The 17,964-nt window shown below is 40.2% G+C and overlaps 1 protein-coding gene and 1 long non-coding RNA gene across 5 annotated transcripts in view; one reads left to right on the forward strand and one right to left on the reverse strand.

The window, feature by feature from the left end:
* Positions 1-17,964, forward strand: part of HDAC7 (histone deacetylase 7) — a 229,010-nt gene that overhangs the window by 33,699 nt on the left and 177,347 nt on the right. The window lies entirely within an intron of this gene.
* On the reverse strand, positions 637-13,262 carry LOC120312206. The gene is made up of 3 exons (XR_005557817.1): positions 13,208-13,262; positions 3,739-3,830; positions 637-662 (listed from the first exon to the last, which is right to left on the reverse strand). It is a non-coding gene; the product is annotated as an uncharacterized LOC120312206 (long non-coding RNA).

Raw genomic sequence — 17,964 nt, forward strand, 5'->3', positions numbered from 1 at the left:
TTAGTCCTAAATTAGTCTGTTTTGTTGTACTCATCTAACCTAGTTGTAGATAAGGTTTTGCAATGTGGGCTGCCTTATGCAGACTAGTTCTTTCAATCTTGCATAGGAAAAAGGAAATCATCGCTTATTTAAAACATTGTAAAAGTTCCATATTTGCAAATATGGAAGATCATTGTGTGTTGGCAGCTTTTTTTCCCTCCATGGGGTTTGTGCATTGCCTGTAACTGCTCCCCACCACATTACTGTATTCGTGCATTTGAAACCTACCACAAAAATGATAAGATGTGTCCAAATAACAAATGCACTGCTTATCTGTGATACACTACCTTAATTAGTGTATTCTTGTTGACCAATTAGGTATGTGTCCTGGAATATGTGAACAGGCTGAGCACATTCAGAAATTTAGCAATGGCTTGTTTCTACACCTTTTTACTTCTCTACTAGGATAACCTTAATTATACAAGTCATGTTGGGCTAAAAGCTCAGAAGCAAGTTACTCACTGGTGAACTTTTAGGATATCTATTTAAGATAGAGGAGAAAGTTCTCCCTTAATAACTAAAAGTCGATATGAATGTTATTCCATCATGAAACCAGTTTGTATAGCTTGGAAAGGCAGCAACTGCGTTTATTATTGTGCTGTTTCCTTCTATGCTCCAAGCATCTGTAAGAGAAAAGAATAGAAGAAGGACACATTTATCAGAGAAAGTATACCAGGGGACATTCTATAGGCCCATTCTGCCACCTGAAAAATACATAGGATAAATTGTTTGCCGTGTTGAGGGTGTGTACAAACACTTTCTTTGCTCTCCCTATGTTATTGTGCTTCAGAGGTTGTAAGATTTGTGGGAGACGATCAAAAACAGTCTTAGGAAAAATCTAGGACCACATCCATTTAATATACTAAGCTGCAAGACCAGGACCTTTTTTAGAAGAACAAAAGCCCACCTGTGCAATTACAGCCTAAGTAATTCTTGCAGTTTGGCAGATAAAAAGATTTGTCCTTTCCTGGAAAGCGAGTTCCTTCTGCTGCTCCCAGAGCTCCTTGTGTATTGCCAAGAAGTGGGGTTGCTAGGAAGAGAGAAATGGCCCTGCACTGTCTATTCTAAGGGAAAGTGCAGTACTATCAGTGCAGCTAGCATTACTTTCCTAGGCCAACCTACCTACTGTATCTGGCCTGCAAAGTTCTGAATGCCCACAAGATGGCAGTAAAGAATTGGCTTTCCCTATGCTGTCATCAAGTGGATGTCTAGAGCTATGCAACTCAGATGCAATAAGACCTAAAAAGTTTGTGTGCATCAGCCTCCCCCCCCCCCAACACAAACACACCACCCAATATATAAATAGCAGTCTGGCAACTGGGAACCTAAGGAGGTTACAGTGTTTCAAAAGAGCTGAGACAATGTACTACAGGTAGTCCTCGACTTACCACAGTTTCATTAAATGACTGTTCGAAGTCACAACGGCACTGAAAAAAGTGACTTATGACCCTTTTTCACAGTTACGACCTTTGAAGCATCCCCATGATCATGTGATCAAAATTCAGATGCTTGGCAACTGGTTCATACTTATGACCGTTGCTGTATCCCAAGATCATGTGATCCCTTTTGCGACCTTCTGACAAGCAGAGTCAATGGGGGGGGGAGCCAAATTCACTTAGCAACCATGTTACTAACTTATCAACTGCAGTGATTCGCTTAACAAATGTGGCAAGAAAGGTCCTAAAGTGGGGCAAAACTCACATAACAAATGTCTCACCTAATGACAAAAATTTGGGGCCCAGTGGTGGTACTCCTGTATAAGAGTAGAAGATTAATAAAACCAGAAAGACAGTGTTTTCTTGGGGCTGGGCGTGGGGTGAGTAAGAGAAGAATAGGTGCCCGCAAACCATGGCTTTCAAAAGAACATTTTCCTCTGTGTCTCTACACTCAAAATAAAAGTTACGAAGCGCAGGGGCAGCGCTGCAGATGTGTGGGTTTGTGGCCTACGCGTCTTACGGTTTTGCACTACAACGGGCTACAAAAATAAAGTGTTAAAATGCAAGTAGAATGATTGTGAGCATGACTAATGCTTTCATAGGATGTACCCCACAGGAGAAGTAGTCTTTCACAGTTTCTATAACCCCCCCCCCAATATGTGCAACTACACATCCCTTTGCCCCCCATCTTGGGCAGCTAGGAATGATGGGTGGTGTAGTTCAGTCAGTGCATTTAAAGGGCGCCTAATCAGAGAAGTCTTAGATCGAACACGGTGAATAAATCTCGCAGGCTTCTATTTTCCTTCCCCTTCCCAGGCAAAACTTCTGTTACACCCAAAACAATGAAAAAGGAACAGGGGTTGGGCTGCATTTTGGCCACCTTAAAAAAAGGCTACAGTACAGTGTTTCTCAACCTTGACAATTTTAAGGCATGTGAACTTCAACTCCCAGAATTCCACAACCAGCATTGCTGGCTGTGGAATTCTGGGAGTTGAAATCCACATGCCTTAAAATTGCCAAGGTTGAGAAACACTGCTATAGTACATGTAATGCCCAAAAGGCAGAAAATCTTGTTCCAGAATTAAAACTGAAGCTTTTCTTTCATGATTTGTGACTTAGCATCCAGGGGAAAAAAGGGGGGTGGGGGTCCTTTACGTGGTGGTGGCAGGGAACCATATTATCTCCTCCAAATATACAAATGATACTTGGATGCTTTTTCTTTCTTCCATCTCTTTCGAGGGAACTAGGGTTAATTTCTGAGTAACCTGCAACTGGATCGGGAAGGGTGAGGGGCTCTCCTTTAATTTTCAGCTGTCTGGCATGATCGAAATGCTTAGGTAAATAAGCATTTTGTTACAGGAACTAATTTATGCCAATTAAATATGACAAGTGTGTTTTTTTGGGTATTAGAAGGTTAGTTCTTAGACATTCTGAGAAGGATTCGCTGCCTGACTCTCCTAGGAATGATCAGGAAACCAATTCTCAAATACAGGATGTATGCCTCTCTCTGTGTTCAGTCTAAACCAGGGGTAGGCAACCTCAGCTCTTTTATGACTCATGGACTTCAACTCCCAGAATTCCTGAGTCAGCTGACTCAGGAATTCTGGGAGTTGAAGTCCATGAGTCATAAAAGAGCCGAGGTTGCCTACCCCTGATCTAAACCCATAGGTCAAGCCCAGCAGCCGTTTGTTCCCATAACAAGGCTGGTTTGAACATATGTCCTTCTATATATTGAGGGGCACGCTGAAAGTAGGAGGAGGCTGATGGGTTTCTATAGGATCTAAGTCATTTTAGAGATTATAAAAGACTGTACAGGTAGTCCCCGATTTACAACCATTCATTTAGTACCGTTTGAAGTTACAACGGCACTGAAAAAGTGACTTATGACCGTTGTTCACCCTACTGCAGCATCCCCGTGGTCACATGATCAAAATTTGGATGCTTGGCCATTGGCTCATATTTAAGACAGTTGCAGTGTCCCAAGGTCAAATGATCACCTTTTGTGACCTTCTGATAGGCAAGAATCAATGGGGGAAGCCAGATTCACTTAACAACCGTGTTACTAACTTAATAACTGCAGTGATTCGCTTAACCAGCTGTGGCAAAAAAGTTCGTAAAATGGGGCAAAACTCAATTAACAACTGCCTTGCTTAGCCACAGACATTTTGGGCTCAATTATGGTCGTAAGTCAAGGACTACTTGTGATTTCCTTTCTTTCTTCTTGGTCTTCCTGCTTCCTTCATCAAAGATGATCCTTACATACCAGCAAAGTCAGCGGAGTTCTGTGGTCTTCTTGTGTTCCTCTTCCCGGTGGATCGAATTGTGGAGATGGTATGTTCAAGCTCACGATTGGAGCTAAAAAAAAAAAGAGGAGGAGGATTTGAAAGAACAGAGTTGTAGTTGACCCTGAGAGCAGAATAGAGTTACTGGATGGCCGTGGTATGGGGAAATGGTAGATATAAGATACTTATTCCCATGACTTGTCTATGTAATATGGGAGCTTGTGTGAAAGGATTTCCTTTCCATAAATAGAAAAAAGTGCTTCTGTTTCTTCTTTCTGTTGAAGAGGAATTATAGTCTTCGGTTATAAAGTTTAGGCTAGAGTACCATTCCTGGCAAATATTGTTTCATTTTATGCTAAGTAATTTTAGCCAATCCAGAACTGGAAGAAGAGAGGCTCTATCAGCCAGAAATCAGTCTTTCAAAGTTTATATCTAACTCACAATCTGGAGATCACCCATATTTAACATTAAAGCAATCTTGTAAAGCACAAGTTCCTCTATAATTTTCCAAAACCCTTGATTAGGACCAATTTAAAACATGGCAAACCATGAATGCTTTTGAGACCTTCAGGACTTTTTCTCAGGCTAGATCTGAAGCAATGTAGAGTGGGAAAGGGGAAAAAAAAGATATTTCAAATGCATAGCATGTCAAGTCTTCTGCACTGATTTAAACAGCCAGTCCTACCTAGTAACATCTGAATATGATGAGAATACCACATCTGGCATTTTCCACTCAAGACCTTTCTGGTGTTGCCGAACTGAAGTGTGGATGGCTGATATAAACCCTGTTTCTTGTTGGAGAGCAAGAAACAATTTCCAGATTCTTCCTAAATTTCTGGTTACTATCCATATCAGTTGTTTGTCAACATAGGAAGCAAGACAGATGGGTTGGGGTGTTTTTTTTGTTTTGTTTTTTTTTGCAAGGTGGCATTTTTTCCCACAGATTTGGCATAGAATTTCGATTGGCAAGAACTCAAACAAAGCAGTGTGTAACAAAGTTGTTATCACCGGGTTGCATGTTGTCATTCTGAAACCAGCCTTGACAATTATGCCGGTTTTTGCTTATAGAAGGCAGACCACAGGAGAGGGCAATATGAGATGTACACAAGAGCTGGGAAGACCCACATCATGAAAGAGAGAAAGAGGGGGTGAGACAGTGTAGCTAATATTAAAAACATAACATTACTGAAAAGCACATTCCTCCAACTTTTATTTTCTCTATGTACATGCCTACCTGTTTCAGATTTGGACCAGATATTCAGATAGTCAACAGTTTGATCTAGTTGTGTTACAGACTTTCATTAAGGGATCTTTGAAATGCACAAATGAAGAGGACCACGACTCCTTCCACTGTTCCCTTGTCAGTCATCCATTCGAGCAAGGAGTTCTGTAGCTTTTCTTTGAGTAGGTATACAGTAGGTCATGAATTGGAGGCAGCATAAAACCATTCTTTGCTGATTTATGTATGTTATGCCCAAGCAAGACTAAATGTGCATGTACGAGCTACAGGACTTTATAGCACCCCCAGTTTCTTCTTTCCTGTGCCTGACCTCCTTGCACTGATGAAGAAAACTTGAAGTTAGTATCCTAGGATTTCAGATGAGATCCCCATTCAAGGATGGGATCTTGCTTTATCAAGCTCCTGAGTTAGCTGGCCTTTTGCAGTATTTGTATCTAAATATGCGTAAGTAAAGGGCCTTTCAGATCTCCTTACTCAAACTGGTGGAGGTGAAAGATGGAAGAGACAGGATCCTGTCCTCTGCCATATGACACATTCTTAAATGTTTTACTTGAGAACTAAATAAAAACCTCCACTTTGAGAATATATGTTGTTCAATATTGTAGAACATTTGATTGAGTTTAAATTGTGCTAACAGGAACCCAGTTAATTGAGGAAGACATATATTTCGTGTCACCAACAGTAGATTGTTTTTCAAACTCTAGTGTTTAATGAGATCTTGATGGGGTTCCATGGCCAAAACAACAACAACAACAACACAAAAAAACCCTTCATTTTCTGGGACATCCATAGCAAATTTTCTAAGATTCAGAAAGGACAGAGAAGGTAGAGATTCAGAAAGGATAGCAGAAAGGATAGAGATTTTTCTTCTGCAAATATGCTACAGCTACCACTTTATAGATCAGAGGTTCTGGATTTTGTTTGGCTTTGTTTTGTTTTAACTAACAGGTTCCACAGCTTTGGGAAGAAAAGGGGAAACCCCTGGGTTTAAGGTAAGAAGGGAGTCATTCATGTATTCAAATGCATGTGATACGGGAATCTCAGTTGTCCAGGAAGCTACTTTCTGCCTTCTTCCCCTCCTTATAACAGTCTGTTGCTCCAAGAATGTTTCTGGATCTACCTTTGGGATATTATTTCTGTATAACTTTTCTATTAAAGGCCTGAAGGGAAAGGGATGGAAGGCCTTATTTGTTTGCTACCTTCCTCCTGCCTGCAGCCTTGTTGAGGTCCATGGAGATTCTACTGGCTGCACCACTGGATTTCAGTTCCATGGTGTTCTGAGGGAGGAAACGCTTGATACCTTAAAATAGTTCTTACAGTTTAAAAAAAGGAGAAGGAAAACCTAACTACCCCCCTCCCCAAGACAGAAAACAGAAAGTTCTGACTGTATCTAAATATAGGATACTGCCGCATCCATTCTACATCATTACCTTACCCACTATGGACCTCATTAACTGCAACTCCCTGCAAAATGCTCATGGCTGTCTTAAACAATTGAGCAACTTGCAAGAAAGCAGACATACACACACGCACACAGAGCCAGAACCAAATCAAATACATGTAAAATGAGAAATGCGTCATAGCAATAAAAACAACACTAGCTGAATTGTAAAATAATAATCAGCGGCACGGGGGATCTTAAACTGCATACATTCCAGTCAGTAGCAGAATTAAAATTATAAATCTTAAACCACCCATAAAAAGTTAGCTGTGATTAAAGCAACAGCAATATGGAAATTTTTACCAGCTTCTGAAGGATGGGAGAGAGAGAGGGAGTCTGGGATGTTTCCAACACTTGTTTAGTATCACTGTCGAGAAACTGTGATCTCTTGAACCCATTAAGCCAACCCCACAAAGGAATAAGACAGACATTGGGGGGCTCTTGGAAAGGAGTCTCAGCCTGGACTGATGGAATGCAGGGAAATCTGGTCGGAGAATGAGAAATATTCAGTGTTCCTCTCCACTCTCCCTTCAGAACCTCTATCTCCTTCTTTGTGCATAAAGGGAATTTAATTCAACCATGCATTAAAAACATGGCTGCTGCTTTAGGATATTACAACTTACCTGCTTGCATAACATAAAGAAGCTTGAGCTGCTCTGTTAGCAACATCTTTCAAAGTCAAACTCTGGAGTGTTTTGGCACTTGTAGGGCAATGATGGGAAGCAATTAGAGGGTAGATTGCTAACTTTTCATTGACTTAACCATCTTGGTCTTTGTTGGAATCTTTATTACTTCCCCCTCCCCCATTGTTTTTTTTTTCTTTTTCATTTTTTCTGTTCGCCTGTCAATCTGGTTTCAAAACAGGGTTGGCCTCTTTCTACTGCACTTGGCAGGAGAGGGCAGGCGGACAGCGGGATGATCCATATCGGTCAGGAAATTAACTTGCGTCAGTTTCCCTTGTGCCTGAGACAGCTGACGGCATCACTCTGCTGGTTTTTGACAGCTTTATGCTCCATCAGCTTTCGTCTGTTATAGACAGGAAGATGCAGCAATGTTGGGAAGACTGATGCTGAAAGAGCCTTCTAAGTGGTTGAGGGACTAAAAGCTGAGCAGAATGGAATTCTGTTTGAAGACTGGGTGGACCCCTTGACAGCACTGCATTTGGAAAGGTTGCAAACTGGGGAATTACGTCCAAAGCATTTCATAGGCAATGTTTCAATATCTTGATCGTAGAGACATCACAGAAAAGATTAGACTTGGATTTTTGCAAAAGTAGTTACGGGTAGTCCTCAGCTTACGACGACACTTGAGCCCCAAATCTCTGCTGCCAAGTAAGGCATTGGTTAAGTGAGTTTGTTGTTAAGTGAATCTGAGTTCCCCCATTGACTTTGCTTGTCGGAAGGTCGCAAAAGATGGTCACATGACCCCAGGGCACTGCAATCATTCATAGATATGACTCAGTTGCCAAGGGTCTGACTGTGGGTGTGCCGCAATGATCGTCAGCGTGAAAAATGGTCATAAGTCACTTTTTTCAGTGATCTTGTAACTTTGAACGGTCAGTAAATTAACTGTTGTAAGTCGAGGACTATCTGTATTATGTTTACTAAGGAGTTCACAAAAATATATTTATTTGAACAAGGCTTTAAAAATAGTCCTCTATGAGAAATCTGTTTTGTGAGAAATCTGTTTTGTGTGCTCTCCAATCCAAGAAACTCTTCGATCACAATTGAAAACTGACATCATTATTTATCACCACGATAAGGTAAGAAACATGTAGAAACAGTGGTACAAGCCCTTAAAATTGCCTCTTCTGTGGTTTGATAATCAAGGTTAAAAAACAACAACACAAGTTTCTTTAAAATTAAATTGGACCCTTGGTAACAGCATGAACATGTCTATGTAGTGGTTTTGGCCACAGTACAAAACTGGTGTGACATTACTTTCTTTCCAGATGTTTTTGACTTCCTGGGCTAGACTATGCTCAGAGATATCTGCTGGTCTCCTATCCAAGTATTAACCAGGTCTGACTTTGCTTAGCCCTCTGGGAAAAAAAAAACACAACAGGCCGAAAATCCTAGCTTCTCCATAAGCATGATGTGGTCCGGTCCACTTTGCTCTCATTCATTGCTGTCGTCAGCCTCCCATAGGTTAAATATGGCTGCTGAGCACCCAAAAGTCATTCATTCTTTTTGTAGCTCAAGATATGCAAATCAGTGGAAATGGTGATTTGTTGAGATTGATCGGTGCTTTTCCATGTCCTGTCTTTTTCCATGAAGGTTTTTTTTCCCCTCCCTAGCTGCTTTCCATATGGGAGTCCTGGCTTGGAGGTGGGGGAGATTTGGGGAGTAAAGGGTTAATGCATGGAAATGATGGGTGGCAGTAAGCATTTGCCACCCCTGATCTCTCCTCTGCAAATGATCTTTTGCGGGCAGCAGACATCACAATGCCACTATTAGGAAAGGGAGATTCTCTTTCCAGCACCATAATGCCTTCACCAGCACCCATCTGGAGACCCTGGTTCCCCTGAATGATAGGCAAGAAAGAAGTTAATGGATGATTTTTTTTTTTTTTTTTTAGTAACCAAATCTCTTAATGAAGAACATTTTCTCAGTAGCCTATTACACCTTTGAAAGAGTTTGGGCCTGGGATTCCAAAATGGGATATTCTGAATTCTGAGAGTAGAAGTTTTGACACTTTAAAATTACCAAGGTTGAGAAACACTGCCATATACTAATCCTTCTTGTGCATCATTTTTAAATAAATGATGTTAGTCAGAGCAGAAGGAATTGGAAATCACAAAATCCTTGTATTTCTAAGGTGGCATTGTTGCTCATCTCTTGATAGTGGTTTTTACAGATGTTTCTATTTCTATTTTACATGTTGCTTCTTTGGGGAACATTAGGATTTAGCTTTTTTTTTTTTAATCGGGAGGGGTACTCCTGTCCCTGCTTGGCTAAGGATGTACTGTAAATAAACCAACGGGAAATTAAAGGTTTGCTTGGGAGCAACTGTGTGTGCAAAGGTGAGAGAAAGAAGGGGATATCCTGTATTTGCAATGTGGAGGGTGCTAAAATGAGGTCAAGAAGTTTGTAGTTCAGCTCATTGTGGGAAGCCAACTGTAATCAGCATGATGTTTTAATGGGGTCATCGTGTGCAGATGTTGCAGCACAGGCACACAGAAATTGTGTGTTGTTTTAAGCATGTTGGGTGAATCTATCCGTTTGGCAGGCTGGTCAGGCTGAGTTGGCTAGGAGAGCAAAAGAAATCATTTCCAATTATGTGCTACAGATTTTAAAAACACACAGATGAGGAAGACATTTCCTTCTGAGCTGCGCCCACTTCAGGTTGAAACATTATCCAGACTCTTTCAGGGACCAGACATCGCGTACAGGGCCAGGTTTTGTATGATAAAACATAGGAGTCTTTAAAACTTTCAGACCTGACATCTATCTTTATCCCCCAAGAGAACTCTCTGTGCCCGATCATGCTCTCTTTGCCTTAAAAAGAAAATGAAAAGATAAGAATGACTGTAGCCTCACAAATCCCACTATAGTTGTGAACCAGTTTGGAAGAATCAGTTTCAAGAGTACAGAATGATGGCAACCTAGGCCTGGTTTGGGAAGATCTTTCTGGGATTTGCAGGGGATCAACAAGGATTTCTGACCCACAGCAACAAAAGTGTGTTCCCACACGTTGCATGACACTGTTGGAAAAACAAGTATGGAAAGCCGTGGGAAGGATAGGACATAAAAGTGAATGCTTCTACATATGGAGTGATTATTTGTTACATATTGTCTAATCACAGGATTCCATGCAGTTTTCCTCAGTAAGATATACGCTAAAAATAACCCAAGGAGCATCACCAGAGCCAACATAATACTCCAAATAAAACTCATATCATCAAAGCCACTGGTCCCCAACCTTTGTGGCTTGGGGGCTTGATGGGGGGGAGGGGAACTGGGCCATGTGAGTGGTGGGCTGGCATGCAAATGCACAGCTCAACTTACACAACTTGAGCTGCACGTGTGTATGTGCACATGCACTGGCCCACTGCTTGCATGGTCCAGTTGTGAAATAGGCCATGGCCTGGTGGTGGGCTGCAACCTGGGGTTAAGGACCCCTGATCTAATCCTATAAAGCAAAACAGAAAACTAAAACCACAGCAAAAAGTGAGCCAACGGACTATTAGAAAGATAAATGTCTGATTAAGAAAAAGTCCTATAACTCTATAGTTACATTCTTATAAGCAGCTTGAAAGGGGCTACAACAACAACAACAAAATAATAATGATAATAAAGTTGGAAGGGACCTTGGAGGTCATCTAGTCCAACCGCCTGCTCAGGCAGGAAACCCTATACCATTTCAGACAAATGGCTGTCCAATCTCTTCTTAAAAACTTCCAGTGTTAGAGCACTCACTGCTTCTGGAGGCAGGTTGTTCCACTGGTTAATTGTTCTAACTGTCAGGCAGTTTCTCCTTAGTTCTAGGTTGCTTCTCTCCTTGGTTGGTTTCCACCAGTTGCTTCTTGTCCTGCCTTCAGGCACTTTGGAAAATAGCTTGACTCCCTCTTCTTTGTGGCAGCCCCTGAGATATTGGAACACTGCTCTCATGTCCCCCCTCATCCTTCTCTTCATTAAACTAGACATACCCAATTCCAGCAATCGTTTATACTTCAGTCTGTCTTGTACTGCCTCCAAAGATAGCTTCAGATCTATCTATTCATTATCATATAGATCTTGAGGAATGTTTGAATCTGGTCTATGCCAACCTAGATGCTCAGCTGGATTCAAAGTCTGCCCGCGTTAATGGAACAAATACGGATTATTTGTAATAACATTTCCCTTATACTGGTAGTTCTCTGTATCTATCTGTGCTTCCATGACCAGAAGACTAGAGAATCCTGCAGAACAGATTGGACTGGGTGGGTGAGGGGGATTCTGCACAGCAGATAAGAAGAGAGGAAAAGAAACTCCTGTGGCATGAGCAAAACTTCACTCATGTTATGATAGCTTATTTATTCATCAGCCCCAGGATTTGCTTTGAGAAGCAGTGGGCCTCCAAGATCTCAAATGAAATCTGCTATTTCAATTTTTTTTTACCACGAATGTTGTCCTTTTTTGTTTGCGAAATGCACCACAGGAATGATGCTTTTTGTTTTAATCATGCAGAACTTCACTTTCCATCTGGTAATTTATTTTATTGTCTTGTTCCTGGCAACAAAATGTTTTGTCTATTTGTGTGTGTGTGTGTGTGTGTGTGTATGTGTGTACATGTGCTTTATATTGCACCCCATTGGTTCCTTTTTCGTAGAACAAATTGGGCAATTACACAAAGTCCTTTAATTCCTTTCCGGAATTTTTTGAATGTTTCTCAATACAATGTTATGTGAAAGACAGGATTAGTTTACATACAGAAAAAAACAAATTCCAGCAAGAGGCAACTATTCAGGAGCTGGTACTCTTCCTACTTGGTTCTTGAAATAAATACTTGAGAGGAAATGGAAGTGTTGCAAATGAATTAATTAGAATGGATGAAATTATATTTTTATTGCATCAAGTGGTTGTTTTAAAAGCTTTTACGCTTTTCTGAAGCTTCTGCAATTGGCTGGCTCAATTTTGTTGCAGAGTTAACACAGACAAAAGAAAACAGCTTCTTAAAAATATTATACTAAATATTATTATGTATTTTTTGCATTTCTGAACTGTTTCCCTCAAAGAAGGGCTCTGGGCAATATACAATAAAACATCAAAACAGTATATAAAAATTCCTCAGTGAACTATCAAACAAAAGCAAAACATGATTTCAGCCCTCCACATGAAGACTAGGTCCATCTTTATGGAATATAAAGTGGAAGGGTGGGGGAAATACTGTCAAACTTTCACGATTCTTTACTAGAATCTATATCAGTGTTTGTCAAACTTGGCAATTTTAAGATGTGTGGATTTTAACTCCCAGAATTCCCTAGCCACCCTCCTAGCTGTGGAATTCTTGAAGTCCACAAATCTTAAAGTTGTCAAGTTTGAAAAACACTGGTCTATATTAATAAAGTATAGTTGCAGTATTACTTGTAAAGTCTGTTTCTTAACCTGGCCCACCTCTGACATATTAAATCCATAGTTCCTATGTATGATTGTTTAATGAATGAATAAGCACACAAATAAATATTTCTGAGACCAGCACTTTGGAATAATAGAGAATATTTGTTGACTTTATCTGAAATCTTGCGTATTTCAAAAGCGCTATCCTAGCCCATCCCCATCCCAGGTGTCTTTTCTCAAGGCTAAACTTTCTCACTTCCTGCAGTCAGTTTTCATAGGATCTAATTTGTAGTCCCCTGTTCACAGTTGTGGCCCTTTTCTGAACTTGATGAGTGACCAAATGCAGGAGATGACCAGGCTGAGCCCGAGGGAGGGGTCAAACGCATCATAAGTCATGAGTCCCTGCCTGCCTGCAAGAGATCTAAGTCCAGCCCATCTTGAATGTCTCTCTTATCTCCCGCTCATTTTCCTTGACTGGTAGTTGGCCAGATTTTTGTAGAGAGCTTAAGCTTGCAATAATTTTTTATACTCATCTGAACTGCCTGAATCTCCTGATTTCCCAGGCACTTGACACCATTGCTGAGCATAGTCCAAGAATAGTTTTTGAGTCAATTCGGTACCAATTTAATTTTCATGTTGCCCAGTGCATATTAAAGTAGATTGCTCATCAGAATGTTATTAGTATTTTATGACTATATAACATTTCCACAGTTTACTAAAGAAGTTATTACCTTAGAGCAGAGGTCCCCAACCTTTTGGGCACCAGGAACCCATCATGTGGAAAGAGGTTTTTCTGCGGACCGGCGGGTGCATGGTTTTCTGTGCTGCCTGCATCCTGCAGATGGGGCTTTGCTCGTTTGTGTGGCCCGGTTGCTGGTATGTCATGGCCCGGTACTGGTCCACGGACCGAGAGTTAAGGACCCCTGCCTTAGAGAATAAGAGGGTGTTGATGTGGCAAGACTTGTTTTTAGCAAATCTCTGCTGATTGCATTGTTTGCAGGATACAGATCACTTTTTAAATGATGTGCTCCAGACTTTTTACATAAATGGATGTCAGACTGACTAGAACCTCCTGGATCCTCTTTTTTTTTTTCCTCTTTACTGAAGATAGGGATTTTTATTTGTCTTTTTCCAATCATCTGACACATCATCCATTCTCCAAGATCTCTCAAGTTAATGCGTAAAGATTGGACGAGACTATTAAGGGTTACTTCAATACTCTTAAGATGCAAACCATCCGGCCTTGGAGATACAAACTCATTAAAATAAATCAACCGTCCCTCACCTCATTTTCAATCCAACTCCTTCACTCTGTACTTTACAATTCCCTAAAGGAACGCATGATGTCTTGCTGGAGGAGGCTGAGCCAAAATAGTTCTGTCTTTTACTTGTTAGTAGTTTGCCATTTGCACTGAGCAGCTGCTATACTGTGTTTTCCTATTCCTTTTCTGTTTTACATCCAAACATGCTATTGTATTGCTCTTTTTCCAACTTCAGTTTATTCTGAATACTAAGTACTCCTACTGTTTATCTCTAGAATTCTGAGCTACCTGTAGGTAATTCTTTTCTTGGGATCTGCTCTACTTTCCACCTCCTCTCTTTGTCTCCTTCTCCCTCTTTTCTTTCTCCACTTCGCTAATGCTTTTGTGTAGCCATGCTGGCAGCTCAGGGTGTTCTTCATTACTTTCCCCCCCCCCATGGGAATTGTTTGAAGTTGTGCTTTTATTATCTCCTTTTTCAAAAGAACATCCACTTATCCTGAGCTTCTCTTCTATTAGCTTCTCCCAACAGGGAATAATCCTTTTTAATCATTGTTCTGCATTTATTAAAGTCTCCTTTTTTGACATCCAAGATACACATTTGATTACACTCACTGTTTCTTTGCTTTCAAGAACTGGGGGGGGGTCACTTTCCCCCAATGTTTCTGTTACTCTCACTTTCTTAATGAAATCTTCCTTTCAGGAGAACAATGAGTTTGAGCCTCCCATGCCTTCCTCCATCCTCTGAAGGAGAAAGTTTTCAGTAAAGCAAATCATGAGTTTCCTGGAAGGATCACACTTGGCTGAGTTCATTTCTCAACAGATGTCAGTATAATTACTATCACAATTACTTCCTGCTCTTTGAAAGATCTGCAGTCTACTTTTGAGTAGCATGATCCACAGCAATAACAGAAACCAACAGAATATTCCTGTTATACATTCTTCTGCTTATTTTAATTCAAATGCTCTCTAAAATGCCACAATTGAACTGGAGGCGAATAATTTTAATATACAGCTCAATTCTTCACTCCTTTCTATTACTTTTGCTCCTTTGTGTAACCTGTTCTTCAGTTGCTAAATTACATTCACTCAGAATATGGGAAAGGATCCTGAAATGAACAATAACTCTGAAACGTGTAAGCTATTTTTCCCAATATTTCATTGAATGATTTAATAGGGGCATCAGTAGAACAATACTTCCATACTCCTTCACATTTACATCTGAGATCTTTACTTCAGGGTTTTTGCTTCCAAGCCCACTGGATTCCATTGAAAGCCTTCCTAATTGAGATGATTTTTTTTTCTGTTTATTTTGGTTTTTATGGTCATAATCCTTTCCTTTCCCCATCCTGTGTGAAATAAGCTACCATATAACTTAGGTGTTTCTAAATTGATATCCTGCAAATGTTGATTCTACTGAGGATTGTAATTTATTTGGGGTTTGTCAGAATTGCAAGCCAGCATTTATGGAGAGGATTTGGATTTAGGAATACCATCTTAGCTTATTTTAGGAAGGGAGGGAGGATATTTGCTTGGGGCATCTCATTTCAGTTGTAGAATACTTGAACACCATTTGACAGCCACAGTTTGAAGAGATGACGTACTGTACAAGAGTAATTGAGGATGGTAACCCACAGGCAAAGCGCTCTGATCCCTCAATGTCACTTCAGAGAGATGGCGTTTTTCCATTTACTATGTAGTCATCGGTTTTTGAATGAAGACATGTTGCACAAAAAGCCCTCAGCTTTGCTTTTTTATGCTCCTGTTTTATTCCCAGAAATTATTGCTGGTTACTGTAACCACTATAAATAATGGGGAGAATCCCCAGGATTGCTTCATTGAAATGTATATGCTTAGATTCACTTTGATTAAATAATGTGCACCATGGGGACAATCCTGTTTGTTACTGCAAAGCAGTTTGGATGGCCTCAAGCTGCTTTATGAGTGCTGTGGGAGAAGGCATCTCTTAACTATTTGGCTGAAACACTTAGGATTGTCTGCTGAGTATACTGGAGCTGATAGAATCAGAATACATTTAGTACATAAAGCTTTGGACTCCAATATAGGCAGCTTGGGCCTAGGCATGCACAATTGCATTTGGTGAACTGCCCAACTGGCAATTACTTTGGTGTATACCACGAAAACTTTTAGCTGTCTGTCATTTGATGCATATTAGCTGCAATCCTGCAACAGCTTCCCAAAGGCCCCCCCCCACTCTTGAAAAATGAGGGGACCAGGTTGCTTTGGGAAGCAGCTTTGAGGAGTGTTTCATCTGAACCTTCGTCAAAGCAAAGCACCCCTTCAAAGGTTTGCCAACCTTAATATTTACAGGCCTGTTGTCCCTTTGCCCCATGCAATTTGAATCAAGGCCATAAAAGTTCCTCCACTTTTAATGCAAGGAAAAAAGAACGGCTATTCCAAGTGGTGACGAGAAAGAGATCAGTGTTCTCCAACCACTCCTACAACTCCAGACAGCCTGGGCAAAAAGCAAGCTAGCCAGGAATTGTGTGAATTGTTTTTCCCAAACATACTAGTTTGGGAAATGCAACTAAAGAATGAGCACTTCCTGAATGTTACACACCGTCTGAAGAACTTGCTTGAGCATGTTTGTACTTCAAAGCCCTTCCTACTAAGGAACCTCTCGTCCATAACGGCGTGAAAAATTGCCTAATCTTGTTCGTAGAGTCCTTGGCGATTATCTGGTTCTAAGAAAGAAAAATGGTCTCCTTAGCTTTAAACAAAGGACAAGAGTGAAAATTAGAATTTTACTATTTGTTCCTTGAATGAAAAGCAGATTCACAGAAACAAAATTTTACAGGCGATATCCCTTTATCTAAGTGTGGCCTTAAAGAGCTGGGTGCACCCAGTAGCTGCTCTGGATGGGTCGCTGGGCTCCATTGTTTCATATCCTGATTGGCAAGAAGATTAGGAGAAGAGAAAGGAAAACTCTATCTGAATATGAACCCTAAGGTGTTTGTTGACAATCATATTCCTATAGACCATTGCTATAGACCAGGGGTCTGTAGACTGCCGGCCCGCAGACCAGACGGGTCACATGGAAGCCATGCCCACCCACTGCCAGCAATGGCAAAATCGGCCCGATACATTGAGCAACGTCACGTGACGTCGCGAGTTTGACATACCTGCTATAGACCAATATTTCACATTTATCATGGTTAGAATTTCACTTGTTGGGTGGGGGTAGGGGTAGAACCATGGGTCTTTAAACAGACATAATAATGCATATTTCCTAAATATTTTAAAACAAACTGGTTCCAGCTGACACACTGCTTTCTGATTCTTCATAGGTTTCCTTCTGAGTATTTTTTTTCTTTTTGCTGTTGCAAATCTTGATATATTACATTGTTCGATACAATGGTTTTGATACAAAATTAATTAAAATTATCGGCCTTCTCTTGTTTAGACATAAATAAAGAAAAGAGAAAGAAATATTCTATCTATGTTAATTACAATTTAGGATTTCAACATTATTTGCATAAATTATTTGATTTTTTTTTTCATCCACAGTTGAGTATGGCATTGGAAAAAAAGGAATGGCTGTAAATTGCATTAAAATATTTGTTATACGGTATACTTTGTTTTCAGTCTTGAGCTGATTACTTTGTGTTAAAATCTCCATTTTGTAAAGGTAGTCCTCAAGAAACAAATGTACGCACACATTTACACACACACATTTGCATTAATAAAAGGAAAATGTTAGTTAAAATACCAGAAACATACTTAAAAAGAAAAAGAGCTATTGAATCCCTAACATCTCCCTTTTTGTACATCTATTCCTGCTGAGAATTTTGACTAGGTCAAAATTGTGCAAAATAATCTACAGCAGGTCAGCAAGAGCAAATGAGTATGGTCTGGCCAGTAGTTCAACTTGATAATGAGTGATTCTCCATTCCTTCACTCTATTTTATAGAGAAAAGAGTGTTTTCTGTCTCAGAAACCACAATAACAAACCATTAAGTGGTTGGTTTTAAAAATGCAAATATAAGGAGCAAGTTTCCTAAATTGCATTTTTTCAATCCATGCCTTTGGGTTTTTACTTTTAAAACATTGAAAAATAGGACTTCATGCTTGCCACCCTTTGTGAAACAAAATTCTGCATATTATGATGCCTCTTCATTGTTGTCACTTAATTATAAGCATTTGATAAAGTAGATCACAACCTACTACTTGACAAGATAGAAAAATGTGGGGTAGACAGAACCACCACC

This window comes from Crotalus tigris, unplaced genomic scaffold (genome assembly GCF_016545835.1).
Source record: "Crotalus tigris isolate CLP2741 ecotype Arizona unplaced genomic scaffold, ASM1654583v1 scf7180000018445.1570621, whole genome shotgun sequence".
In the NCBI taxonomy this organism is placed as follows: Eukaryota; Metazoa; Chordata; class Lepidosauria; order Squamata; family Viperidae; genus Crotalus; species Crotalus tigris.